The sequence below is a fragment of the Miniopterus schreibersii genome, assembly GCF_964146895.1.
Source record: "Miniopterus schreibersii genome assembly, chromosome: Y".
Taxonomy (NCBI): Eukaryota; Metazoa; Chordata; class Mammalia; order Chiroptera; family Miniopteridae; genus Miniopterus; species Miniopterus schreibersii.
This window is the reverse complement of record NC_138120.1, coordinates 6,546,010-6,560,950: the sequence shown is the minus strand read 5'-3', so window position 1 is coordinate 6,560,950 and position 14,941 is coordinate 6,546,010. Positions and strand designations below refer to the sequence as shown.

The window sequence follows — 14,941 nt, the reverse complement described above, 5'->3', positions numbered from 1 at the left end:
AGGTTTCTCAAACTGTTTTCACATTTCTGTTTTCAAAGGGGAATATATAAATTTGTTTAGCCAACCTAACTGGGAAACAGGACAGCAAGCTATGGAGAAGTAACATTGCTTAATCCTGTATGCATTAATGTTCAAAGACTCAGAGGGAAAATTTAGTCCCACACTGTATTTCACCCTCCAAAAAGTTGCTCTAATGATAAAGTCTGCAGTAAAATCAGACATGAAATAGCATTTTATGAAAATTTTATTCTGAAAAATTTAAAATATAGATTTAATTTAAACAGTTAAATTCTGTTTTTTTCCAATTAAAAATAACACTTATGAACCAACTTTGAATTTTCAAAGTTTTCCCCCTTTCCAGAAAATTCATAAATGGACATTGAATACCTGCCTCTTCCCCAAACTACCCTTTTTCTTTTAGTAATGCTCAAGTAACAGAAACATTTTCTTTACAAAGAAAATTAGGTTCAGGCTTAATATCTGTTTCAACTGCGTATGTCAGATGGTCTTCCCTCACGATCTCCTACAGTAGAAGCCCAATAACTTGCACTACTGTATGATTCACACCCTGACCCACAGGGTTGATAGTGTCAGCCGATTCTTGCACCAGGCTCACAACCACTGACAGTGGCATCATTTTGGCTGCTTGAGTAATTTTCACGCCTTCCATCATAACTGTCTCATCTACTGCTATAGGAATCATAACAGGGACTGTTTCTATCATAAGTTAGAGGGGGCCCTCAAGCTGGTGGTGCTCCATGTGAGCCTCCTAGAAAGTCAGTGACCAAATAACAAAACTTGAACCACATTACAAAGATCTTTTATATCATTATGACATGACTAAAGTAGAATATTATATATTTGGAAATTACATGATTTTATCTGCCTGTACTAAGATATCAATTGTGCTGAGGGAGTCTAGGGATGTTATATTTATTTAAAATAAATTTTAAGAGTAATTTTTTAGCATAGATGAATTTCAATAAATATTCATGAACATTTTCTGAAAATGGGCTGAAATTATGACTTTCACATTGTTCCTAAGCTTTACACTGTCAAATACACCTTCCGATTTACAAATGTTAAAATAATTTTTCCTTATAAGGAAAATGGTGAGTCTGACCCCTTCCCACTGAAAGCAATGTATTGTTTTAAATGAGCCATTACAAAAATAATTCAAAGACCACCAGACTAATCAAATGACCATACTGCATACCAATTTCTCTATGTTGAATGGAAGTAAAATTAGAGTAAAACACAATCAGAATTCTCTGATTGATACACCATAACTGGATTCTTGCCATGGCTCTCATATGAATCTCTGTAGGAGCCTCCATTTGAATATTTTGAATAATCTCAGTCACAACTCCTGCCATAGCCATCATCATGATCACTAAATTTAAAAGACATAGTATTAACTATGTCCAAGTTTACAATTTCCAGGCATTAATCATATCAAGCATCTTCTCGGATCACAATGTCATGAAGCTAGAAATCAACGACTATAAAAAAAACTCAAAAACATTCAAGCACATGGAGGCTAAATAGCATGTTACTAAACAATGAATGGGTTACCAAGGAGATCAAGGAAGAAATCAAACACTTCATGGAAAGCAATGAAAATGAACAGACAACAACCCAAAACCTATGGGACACAGCGAAAGCAGTCCTGAGAGGAAAATTCATAGCATTACAGGCCCATCTCAAGAAACAAGAAAAAGATCTAATGAACCATCTAACATAACAACTAGAATGAGAACAGCAAGAAAAGCCCCAAGGAAGCAGAAGGAAGGAAATAATAAAATTCAGAGCAGAAATTAATGACATAGAGACTAAAGAAACAATACAAAAAATCAATGAAACCAAGAAGTGGTTCTTTGAAAAGGTAAATAAGATTGATGAACCTTTAGCCAGACTCACTAAGAAACAAAAAGAGAAGACCCAAATAAATAAAATCAGGAATGAAAGAGGAGATATAATAACTGACCCAACAGAAATACAAAGGATTGTAAGAAAATATTATGAGCAACTATATGCCAACAAATTGGACAACATGGATGACATGGACAAATCCCTAGAAGCATACAACCTTCCAAAGCTGAATCAAGAAGAGGCACAAAACCTGAATAGGCCAATAACAACTAATGAAATCAAAGCAGTAATCAAAAAACTCCCAGCAAACAAAAGTCCTGGACCAGATGGATTTACAGGCAAGTTCTACCAAACATACAAAGAAAAATTAACACCTATTCTATTCAAACTATTCCAGAAAATTCAAGAGGAGGGAAAACTCCCAAACTCTCTTTATGAGGCCAGCATCATCCTAATCCCAAAACCAGATAAAGATACTACAAAGAAAGAAAATTACAGACCAATATCCCTGATGAACATAGATACTAAAATCCTCACAAAGATACTAGCAAACCGGATCCAGCAATACATTAAAAAGATTATACATCATGACCAAGTGGGATTTATTCCAGGGATGCAAGGCTGGTACAACATCCGCAAATCAATAAATGTGATACATCACATAAACAAAATGAAGCACAAAAATCATATGATCATATCAATAGATGCAGAAAAAGCATTCAACAAAATCCAGCACCCATTTCTGATAAAAACTCTCAGTCAAGTGGGAATAGAGGGATCATACCTCAACATAATAAAGGCCATATATGATAGACCTACAGCCAACATCATACTCAATGGGGAAAAACTAACACCATTTCTATTAAAAACCAGAACAAGACAGGGATGTCCACTTTCACCACTCTTATTCAGCATAGTACTGGAAGTCCTCCCCCTAGCCATCAGACAGGAGGAAAACATAAAATGTATCCAAATTGGAAAGGAGGAAGTAAAACTGTCATTATTTGCAGATGACATGATACTGTACATAGAAAATCCTAGGGACTCCATCAAAGTACTACTAGATTTGATAAACAAATTTGGCAAGGTAGCTGGATACAAAATCAACATTCAGAAATCAGTGGATTTCTTATACACCAACAATGAACTTTCAGAGAGAGAAACTAAAAAAGCAATACCACTTACCACTGCAACTAAAAAAATAAGATACCTAGGAATAAACTTAACCAAGGATGTAAAAGACCTGTACTCAGAAAACTATGTGACACTGAAAAAAGAAATAGAGGAAGATTTAAACAAGTGGAAGAAGATACCATGCTCATGGACTGGAATAATTAATATCATTAAAATGTCTATATTACACAAAGCAATTTATAAATTTAATACAATTCCTATGAGAATACCAATAGCATATTTCACAGACCTAGAACAAGCATTTTGAAAACTTATATGGAACCAAAAAAGACCCCGAATAGCTGCAGCCATCTTGAGAAAAAAGAACAGAGTGGGAAGGATCACATTTCCAGACTTCAAACTGTATTACAAAGCCACTGTAATCAAAACAGTCTGGTATTGCTACAACAGGCATATAGATCAATGGAACAGAATCGAGACCCCAGAAATAGACCCACACCATTATGGTCAGTTAATATTTGACAAAGGAGGCAAGAGTATCCAATGGAGTAAAGACAGTCTCTTCAATAAGTGGTGCTGGGAAAATTGGACAGATACATGCAAAAGAATGAAACTAGACCACCAACTTTCTCCATACACAAAAATAAACTCAAAATGGATAAAAGGCTTAAATATAAGTCACGAAACCATAAAAATCCTGGAAGAAAACATAGGTAGTAAAGTCACAGACATCCCACGCAGTGGACTTTTCACTGATACATCTCCTAGGGCAAGAGAAACAAAGGAAAAAGTAAACATATGGGGCTACATCAAACTAAAAAGCTTCTGCACAGCAAAAGAAAACAGCCTCAAAATACAAAGGAACCCCACTGTCTGGGAAAACATATTTGCCAAGGATGAATCTGATAAGGGACTAATTTCCAAAGTGTACAAAGAACTCATAGCACTCAGCAAGAAAAAGACAAACAACCCAATTAAGAAATGGGCAAAGGACCTGAATAGACACTTCTCCAAAGAGGACATACGGATGGCCAAGAGACACATGAGAAAATGCTCAATATCACTAATCATCAGAGAGATGCAAATTAAAACCATAATGAGGTATCGCTTCGCACCTGTCAGAATGGCTGCCATCAACAAATCAACAAACGACATGTGCTGGCGAGGGTATGGAGAAAGGGGAGCCCTAGTACACTGCTGGTGGGAATGCAGACTGGTGCAGCCACTATGGAAAACAGTATGGAGGTTCCTCAAAAAATTAAAAATGGAGCTGACATTTGACCCAGTGATTCCACTCCTAGGAATTTATCCTAAGAATTCTGAAACATTTACCAGAAAGGATATATGCACCCCAATGTTCATAGCAGCACAGTTTACTATAGCTATGATCTGGAAACAGCCCAAGTGCCCATCAGTATATGAGTGGATTAAAAAGCTGTGGGACATTTACACCATGGAATACTACGTAGCTGTAAAGAAGAATCTCGTACCCTTTGGGACAGTATGGATGGTCCTGAAGAATATTATGCTAAGTGAAATGAGCCAGGCAGCAAAAGAAAAATACCACATGATCTCACTTATAGGTGGAATCTAAAGAACTTAATAAACTGACGAGCAGAATATATTCAATGACATGGAAGCATAGATGAGACTGACGATATGTCAGAGGGAAGGGGGAAAGGGGGTGCAGGGGGAGAGAGTAACCAAAGAATTTATATGCATATATGCACAACCCAAGGACACGAACAATAGTGGGGAGAGGGTCTGGGAAGGGGGAAGGAATGGGGGGAAAGGGTCATTGGGGAGAAAAAGGGACATCTGTAATACTTTAAACAAAAATAAAAATTATATTAAAAAAATTTTCATAATAAAATTTTGGGAAAAATCTGAAAAGAAAAAAAAAACAATTTCCAGGCATTATTTAATAAAAAGAGAATTTTATAATGCCTGTGGCTTCTACAGGAATGCTCATCCTGAGAACCTGAGAGGTCATAATCACGGTATGCAGTCTCTAGGTGATGAGCAATAACGCTTGCTGTCTCGGGAATCTGGATCATGTCTGCTTGAATAATTTAAGGAAAGAATGTAGAAGTATTTTTTAATGCACCTGCTAACACCCGGAATATATACACACAATGACAACAAAAATTTAAATGGACAAAAGTCTTTAACAGACCTTTCTCCAAAGAAGACACACAAACTGCCAACAAGCTCATGAGAAGAGGGCCAATATAACTAGCTGGTCATTAGGAAAATGCAAATCAAAACCAAAATGAGATACTACTTTACTCCTAAGGAAGCTATAAAGTTTGAAAAGGAAAATATCAAGGGTTGCTGTGGATTTGGAGAAACAGAAATCCCCTGCACTGAGACAGAAATGTGAAATGGTGCAGCTGCTGTGAGAAGTATTGGAGATTCCTTCAAAAACATTAAGCTCTGAATTATAATGACTTAGAAATCCACTCCAAATTATACACCCCAAATAATTGGGTACATATGTTCAAATAATTGTACATGAATGTTCACTACAGCCCTATGGTGGAAATAACACAACCAGAAGAACTGGTAAACGAGCTGTGTTAAGTGCAGCTACAATGGAATAGGCCACTGAAATTTTGACCCACTGATTACTGCCACATGGTTGATCCTTGGATACATTTATGCTAAAGAAACAAACCAGATACAGAAGGTCACATAAGGTTTCATTCCATTTGTGTAATCTATGGAGAACAGGCACATCAATACAGACAGAATCCAGGTTGTTTGATAGAAACTGGGTGAGGGGAGAAAATGGTGGTGACTGCTTAAGGTGCAGAGTGTTTTATTTAGGGGTGATAAAAATGTTTTGTAACTAGGTAAATGTGGTGGTGTCATAACACGCTGAATACAGGATGTGTTGCTTATGTGTTCAATTGTAAATATATCTTTTTTCTTAAATGTTATCTATTTTGGACAGAGAGGAAACAGAGGCGTAAGGATATACAAATATCAGTGAGAGAGAAATATTGATAGGCTGTCTCCTTCGTGTCCCTCAACGGGGACCCAGCTCCCTACCCTGGCACGTGTCCACACCTGGAATGGAAGCAGAGACCTCTTGGTTCTTGGGTGGATCCTCAACCATTAAGCCACATCAGCTGGGAATATATAAAATATTTTATTACTGAAATTTTTTTTTTGTAATCCTCACCTCAGTCTATTTTTTTCCATTAGCTATTCAGAATGAGTGGAAGGGTGAAAGAGAGAAACATTGATGTGAGAGAGATACATCAATTGGAAGCCTCCTGACATCTCCCCAAGTCAGACAGAGCCTGCAATCCAGGTACATGCCCTTGGCTCAAATTGAACCCAGGACACTTCAGTCTCCCAACCCACACTCTAACCACTGGGCAAAACTGGCTGGGGCAAGTAAAGTGTTTGTGTATTTTATTTTCCTTTACCAATAAGTTGTAGTGCAATCATCATCTCTTGGTGACATATAGTAACATCTCCTGCAAGAGACTGGCTCTTTGCCTGGAACACCTTCATAGTACTCTTTCCCATGTGACACTGGTCCTTCAATTGAAAAATGCTTACATGAGTGTATCAAAATTGAGTCTAATGCTTAAAAAACAAAAGAAAAATTCAAATAACTTCTTTCCAAAACAATTTTTAAATTTACTATAAAATTCCATTTAGGCTCACTTTTTGTAGGCTCTTTAAAATTTTATTCTTGAATGTTTATCTCCTGGTATCTTACCCTACCTATACATTTTGCATCAGGATGCAAAATCTCTCAAAACCTAACAAAGTACAAGCAATTTCAATGATTTTCATGGACATAATTATTCAAGGCCTACATTTGCTGTTTTAAATCTTATCTGTCAGCTTTTATTCCTGTATATTCTTCCTTGTTTACTCATCACTCTCTTGACTAGATTACTTAAAAACCTCTCAATCTTCCCTTCACACTTACTGCTTAATGTACTCTCCCTTGTGAACTAATAAATCTGTTCAATATTCAGGTCTTGTATTATTGCCATCCAGAATAAAACCTTTTAATTGCTCCTGAAAAACCACAATAGAAAGCCAAGTTATGATCATTAACTTCAAAATCTAGTTTCCCACTTACCCTAGAATTTTTATGCTCTACTTTCAACTATGTTTAGGACTCAATACATACACCATGCTGTCTTGCTTTGTATACACACTCTATTCCTGGCAAGAATTCCTCTAAGCAAATTAATATTTTTATTGGGCTAGTACATGCCACACTGGTCACATATCTAAGTTTGTAACTGATCACCAAGTGATTGACTCTCTTGTAATGCTAATAACTTTAAATATATAAGCTTAGCCTTTGTAATGATGGCAATATAGATTTTAGAGCACATTAGCTATACTATTTAAGGGTTAATTTGAAGAGCACTGGCCTCTTTCAAAATGTGAAATAATATTACATCTACCACAAATAATATTATCTTTAAGTGATAATTCTTATTCCTAATCCCCATAGGTCAGCTTTTCATCATTTTTCTGTATTCACTAGCTAACTCACTAACTGAAATGTATAGGCTTCTTGTGTATTTTCAAGTGAGAGCCATGTTGTTCCTAGCTTCCTTTACCAATTGATGTTCTAAACCCTTTAATTTTTCCACATAATTTCACATTTAAGGCCGTATGTTAGACCTTAAACACCTCTGTATCAATCTTAATGATTCACTTACTCCTCCCATATATTTCACAACTAAGTGCACTTCTGTGATTGCTCAACTTAGAATGTCTCACTTCTTCAAGTGTGCCTTTCAAGCTTCAGTTTTATTCTAAAATTCCATCTAAACTCACATTGACCACTTGTCAGCTAATGACAAAACACATTCTGTTGATTAAGATGTAATTACTTATTCTACATATTTCATTCCCAAGGGTAAAATTCTTGAAAGCATAGCATATATCTTGTATGTTTATATATTTATTTGAATTTTCACACACAAAAAATAATGCCCTGTGCTTAAAAATTATTAGGTTGTTTGAACTAATACCTTTTATATCAGGAAACCATTAACAAGGACTACTTGGAAGAACTCATGATGAAATTATGAGTGTATCCATCAACTGTATTTTAAACAAAACTCTAACAAAAGTATCTTCAGGATATAAAGAAATAAACAATAATTAACAAGGCAAGTTTTGGGTATGATGTACCTATTTGATTAGGCATCAAAGTACATATCCTAACAGTGCTATTCATTAGAATGTTCTCTCACTGGAAATTAAGAGTTTTCATGCAAATTTTAATCTTGAAACCACATGTAAAAGATGCCTACTAATCACAGAAAGTTTAGCAGGAAGTTTAAAAATGAAGAGGAATTCTGTATCAACGTGGACTGATAAAAAAAGGCTACCCACACTGTGGTGCCATATACTTATTGTATCTCTTTTTGGAGGCTGAAGAATTATTTTCTAACCATAAATCAATAAATATCAGTAAATATTCCCATATGAGACTCACTTTCCACTTGGCTTCCTGAATTTAGAGTTCAACATTAATTTTAGAATAGCTAATTCTAACCCATAAGGAACTGTTGTCTTTGCCTTACACAGCATTTACCCCAAATTCCTATCCCAGTACCACTTTGCCTTGAAGCTGAATGGGCGTATAATTCAGCTTGAAGAATTGGGAGGATTCCCCAGTTCTTGAAGATGGATCCCTTTTAACTTGAAGGGGTCCCATGGAGGAACTTTTGTGGAGATTAAGAGCATATTCACCATTATCTGTGCTTAAATAACATCATTTACTTAACATTTGTTAAATGGTCAAGTTTTGGTTATTGTTTATAAATCTTCACTGAACAGTATTTTGGTCACGAGCACATCTGTTAGTCCAAACTGACAATATTGTCTCTTTATATGACTTCAGTACAGTTCACAGAGTTATTTTAAAGTTAGTTTGTAAGACCTAGAAAGACTTCAAGCAGCATTTTAGACTGGTGTGAAAGAAACATATTTAGGGGTGCAGAAAATATGAATAAAATAAATGCAAAAATAATTCTTAAAAAAGGTTTTAAAATGTGCAACATCATAGTTATAAATAAAAATATTAAAATATTCTAAAAATGAATCCCAGCATCAAAGTCTGCCATGCCAGGAATCCTCTTCTGGAGTCTCCTTTTGTCACTGGGCCTTGTAGTGGCAATGACAGTGGCGATGAGGCAGAAGCACTACCGCAAGAGACTGCAGCGCAGAAGCTGCAAGATAGCTGCCCGGGCCAGGCCTGCTATCTGCTCTGGGCCTACAGTTCATCAGACAATGCTAGCAGCACTTTTGAAGGAACATGTCCATACTGTTCCCAGTTGCTGGTTCTGGATAATTCTCCAGTGCGCTTCAAACCCAAGTCCAAATTGACACCAGAATACAGCAACTTCTTAATTGGGAAGCATGAAATCACACACTCAGTTTTAAAGAAGAAAAAATTGTGCAAAGGTACAAAGACTCCAAAAGTGTATTGTTGATTACTTGTAAAACATGCAACAAAAGAGTTAAACATCATGGTATAAGTAGAAGCTTTCTATCATCGTTGAAGAGCAATCCTGCCACTCCTAGGAGTAAACAGCCTAAAGACACAAGTCCTGCGAAATTAAATCACAGTATGTTTGGTTGCAAAGGCAAGAGCCCAGCATTGATTTTCAGAACACCTACATCTCAACAGTCAATACCCACTTGCTCTTCAAAAAGTGTGAACTTCTCTCAACTAAAAATGTTGCTTGGTCAGAGTGAATTCAAAAAGAATTCAAAGGTGGACTTCAGAAATGTTTTATCTTCTTTGTAAAGGGTGAACTATAAAATAAGGAAAGTTTAATGCAATTTCTGAAACTAAAGTTAGTCAGAAAAAGAGCTTTTTAAAAACATTCTTTAAATCAATAAAAACTAGGGTATTAAAGCAAACTTTTCTTGGCATTCTTCAGTATTTATGGAGAAAATACCTCATTAGAATGAATAAGTAAAACCTGCCTACCTCCCAAGGTGGTTCTGAAAATAAAAGATATATGAAAGTCTTTGTAAATAGTAAAGGTTTATATGGACATCGAAAAAAATATTCAAAAGATCATGCCATCAGAAAAAGTTATTATCTACAAAATATTAGCATACAAATCTTACAATGAATTTACAAAATAGTCCTAATTTTTAAACAAAAGACTGCTCTGCTCAGCCTGGAAGGCTCAGTACTGGAGGTGACCCATCCATTCACGGTGAAGGCTCTTGCCTGGATTTGTTCCTCAGAAGGGACATACAGGATCCAGCTCATCAATGACTCTCTCATCAATGATGTTTATATCTCTCCCTCACTCTCCTTTCCTCTCTCTAAAGTTAACAAAAACATATTTTAAAGAAGAAATACACATTGAAAAATTAAAAATAATTTTCCCATTTTAACTAGAAAAAATGTTTATGTTCCCATTTTCTAGTTTTGTCATAGTAAGAAAAAATGAATAACCACATATATGGCTTAAAACAAATTGGTAACATCTTCTCAAGTTCACCTTAGTGTTAAAAACAGGGCCAATTACCTTAAAGTTACAATTCCAATTCGAAGTTCCAGTTCCAAGCCCTGCAATTCCAATTTAGGAAACTTCTCAAAAGTCACACATCTTATTATCAAAAACAGACACTAAATCTTTGAATTTTGGAACACTGGTTAACGTTAACAAAGTTTTCATGTTACAAAGTCTAGTACATAGAAGTGAAAAGTGACTTCCTTTCATACTACTTTGTGAACCTATAGAAAACTACATATCCCCCTTAAGTAGTTTCCCAATTACAAAGTTCCCAACACTAAACAGAGGTAAAAACTTTTCATATCAGAGTAACAATAGAGATTGGTTCAGCACATTTATGTACTGAAAACACGTATTTCAGGATCAATCCTCAAATATGAAGTACTTATCCTGAATTGTGTGTATTTAGACTGATTTTTATTTTGTTGTATAGTTTTCAAGATGCCCTAATGTTTTTATGATGAGATAATTTTACTTTTAAAATAAGCAAATGTATTCTTAATACTTCATTTTGTATAAGACGCTACTTAAAACTTGGCACCAAAGTGGGAACTTCTAGCATATGATTGATAAAAATGAGTTCTGCAGAGAACTGTTGACATGTGTAGAGGCAAAAAAGTAATAATAGAATGAATTTATCTTGAAGTGTATGTCATTGCCCTGAAAGATTATTATGATTATTTTCCACATTACTCATTTTATTCATTTTTATAATTGCAATAATTCTTTAGCATTTACAAATCATCTTGATCTTCACTGTTAATTCCTAATCTAATGAATGTTATCTTTTTTGTTGCTTAGAAAATATATAAATACAAAAATACTCTTTTTCGATCCTATGGCTTCACTTTTATTTTAGATTTTGTAAATTTTTAATTTAATTTAATTTAATTTAATTTTAAATCTATCTTTATTGTTGAAGGTATTACACATATCCCATTTTCCCCCCAACTGACCCCCTCCACCTCCATCTCACCCTCTCCCCAGGCCTTCACCCTGTGTCCATGGGTTATGCATATACGCACATAACTTCTTTGGTTAATCTCTTTCCATCCTCCACCCCCCTTCCCTCTTTCCTCTGAACATGATTGCCTATTACAGGTGTCACTGTCTTTGGATCTATTTAGTCATCAGATTCTTTTGTTCTTTAGCTTCTTCTTAAAGAAGACCCTTCAACATTTCCTGTAATGCTGGTCTGGTGGTGATGAACTTTTTTAGCTTTTTCTTATCTGTGAAGGTTTTCATCTGACCTTCAGTTCTAAATGGTAGCTTTGCTGGGTAGGGCAATCTTGGTTATAGTTCCATGTTTTTCATTACTTTGAATACTTCTTGCCACTCTCTTCTGGCCTGCAAAGCTTTTGTTGAGAAATCAGCTGCCAGTAGTATGGGCACTCCCATTTAGGTAACTAACTGCTTTTCTCTGGCTGCTTTTAAGATTCTCTCTTTGTCTTTAACCTTTGGCATTTTAATTATGATGTGTCTTGCTGTGGGCCTCTTTGGGTTCCTCTTCTTTGGGACCCTCTGTTCTTCCTGGACTTGTAAGTCAATTTCTTTCCCCAGGTAGGGGAATTTTTCTGTAATTACTTTTTCAAATAGGTTCTCAATTTCTTGCTCTCTTTCTTCTCCTTCTGGCATCCCAATAATATGAATGTTGGGTCTCTTGAAGTTGTCCCAGAGGCTCCTTATACTATCTTCATATTTCTGGATTCTTTTTTCTTTTTGCTCTTCTGGTTGGATATTTTTTGTTTCCTCATGTTCCAAACTGCTGATTTGATTCTCAGCATCCTCTACTCTACGGTTGATTCCTTGTAAATTATTCTTCATTTCAGTTTGTGTAATCTTCATTTCAAATTGGTACTTTATTATGCCATCAATTTTCTCAGTTGTTTTTGTAATACTCTTACTAATATGGTTGAGCGACCTTATAAACAAAATTCTGAACTCTGTATGTTAGTTTGCTTGGCTCTATTTCATTTAGTTCCTCTTCTAGAGATTTCTTCTGCTCTTTCCTTTGTGACATGTTTCTTTGCCTCCACATTTTGGCTGCTTCCAGGTGCTTTTTTCATGTATTAGGTAGATCTTTTATGTCTCCTGGAATTTATAGTGTGGCTTTGTGTAGTAGGTGTCCTAGAGGGTCCAGTGGCTCAGCGTCCCAATTCACCTGAGCTGGGCCTTCTAAGTATTCCCCTTTGTGGGCTGTGTGCTCTGACCTGTTGTAGTTGAGCCTTCGTTGTTGTTGGTGTCACTGAGAGGAATCGATCCTCAGGCCAGTCAGCTGTGAGGACCAGCTGTAACTACAGCCAAAGAGCTGCTATGCTGGAGACACCCCAATGGAGTAGGATTTACTTCAATGGAGCTTTGGTGTTCACCAAGTGCACCCCTTGAGTATATCACTCATGGATGTAGAAGGGTTATAATCCAGCTAGGTCGAGTCTGACCATCAGGGGCACTGTCTCTGGGGCCTCCCAGGAGGTGCAAAGTCAGCCTCTGCCAGTGGCTTGCCCAGGGCCACCCAGCATGAGTTACTCAGCAAACCATAGTTGGCTGCTTCTTGTGCTGGGTTTAGCATTGTCCAGGAGAGACCAAGCTATGAACCAATACAGGCTGCCACTAGGGCCATGCCTGGGTCACTTATCAAGCCATATGGGGCATGCTGCTGCTTGTTTGAGAGATTTTTAGGAAAGTCCTAAGCTTGAGACTCGAGAGGCCACTTGCACAGAAAAGCCACTGGAAATGGGTTGGATAAGCTTGCAGGTAGGGAAAGGAGAGCTTTTGGGAATCACCCAGGTGGGGTCAAAGGTGTGAGTCAGGTGCTGGCAATTCAAATATGGTGCCTGCCTGCTGGCTCTGTGTGGGGAGGGCTTGCCAAAGGAGCAATGGCCTCTGCCAGCTCTTCTGCTTGGGAGAAAGATACCGTTCCACCTCTCACTCCAATTTTTGGCAGGTTAGTTCCTCCTCAAATATCCCAAGTTTCTTTCAAACTGCAGCCTGGTGCTGGGGTACAGGGGGAGTGTGTCTGGGACTCCTGCACACCCTGTGATCCTCAGGGACAGTCCCTGCTGTTTTTCTCAGCCTGAAGTTGTGGGACTTCTCTTCCCAGCCCTGGAGCTTTATGTGGGGCTGGGGTTCCCTCACTCCTCCAGGAAATCTCCCCTGCCAAGATATCCCTCCCGGGTTTAAAGCGTGGCAATGGGTTTGGGCCCGTGGTCGCATCTCCATGGTTCAGCTCCAATCCACTCATGTCTCTGCACCTCCTACCAGTCTTAGTGCTTTTTCAGTTCCATAGTTGTAGGACTTCTATTCAGCTAGATTTTAGGAAGTTCTGCGTGATAGTGGTTCTATATTTTAGTTGTAAGTTTGATGCAGTTGTGGGAGGCAGCAGGTACAGCTGTTACCTATACCGCCATCTTGTATCCTCCCTCTAATTTTTAAAAATATTTGAATTACTGTTTCACCATCTTTTCTTTTACTGAATTAATGGGTAATACATTTACATAGGTTTCAGGTGTACAATTCTATAATACATCATATGCATGTTGGATTGTGTGTTCACCGCCCCAAGTCAAGTCTCCTTCCATCACTATATTTTAAAACATTACCTAAGACTTCTCTACCAGATGGACACCCTTTAGCTCCACTATTTTCCCCTCTTCCACATCTCAGACTTTTTGCATGTCCTCTGTTTCTTGAAGGATGTAGTAACCTCCATCTACCCAAGATTCCCTCCTATATCCAGCAGCCCCTGCATGTCTCCCCACCCCCAGCCCCCTAGCCCTCATCCAAGCACAAAATCTGGGACTTTCCCTCGCTTTCCTTACCTGCCTCTGGGAGACACACTAGAGAAAAAAAGTAAAGGATGTTTTGGGGAGACACACCCACCCCTAAGGCCCACAGAAGTGATATGCACTTTCCTGTTTATGCTCACACAGTTCCCTCCACTATTAGGACATTGAAAAAGACTGACAGGAAACCAGAGTCTACATTACCATGTCTCACTATTCAAAGGCAATGGCATAGCTGTGGCATGAATTTGTATTTTGTGCTCTGAATCTCTTACCTTTTTCTCCCCCATGTTGCCTGAGATCATGCCTTAAAGCTTTGCTAAGACACTGGAGCTAAACTAGTGGCTGAGCGGCAATGCACCAGATGTCTGGAGCTGAGAATCCTGGATGTTTCCTGTGCGAGAAGAGCCTCACAGGAAAGAGGGAATCACAGAGAGCCTTCATCTGCAGGCCCCATAAGAGAACCTGGTGAGGGAAAGGTTTCCAGATATACAGACCAAAATTTGCTTTCTGTCTGCCTCTCTCTATATAGGTCTGCTACGAATCTGTTTATGCATCATATTTTACCACCTAATAATCAGTCTGGCATCTGGACCTATTTATCTATATCTGTCATCTGTG

The 14,941-nt window shown here is 37.5% G+C and overlaps 1 pseudogene across 1 annotated transcript; it reads left to right on the top strand.

Annotated features, from left to right (window-relative positions):
- The first annotated feature begins 9,189 nt into the window (after positions 1-9,189).
- On the top strand, positions 9,190-9,811 carry LOC308551960 (UPF0711 protein C18orf21 homolog pseudogene; annotated as a pseudogene). The gene has a single exon. The product of its transcript is annotated as a UPF0711 protein C18orf21 homolog pseudogene (transcript).
- The last annotated feature ends 5,130 nt before the right edge of the window (positions 9,812-14,941 follow it).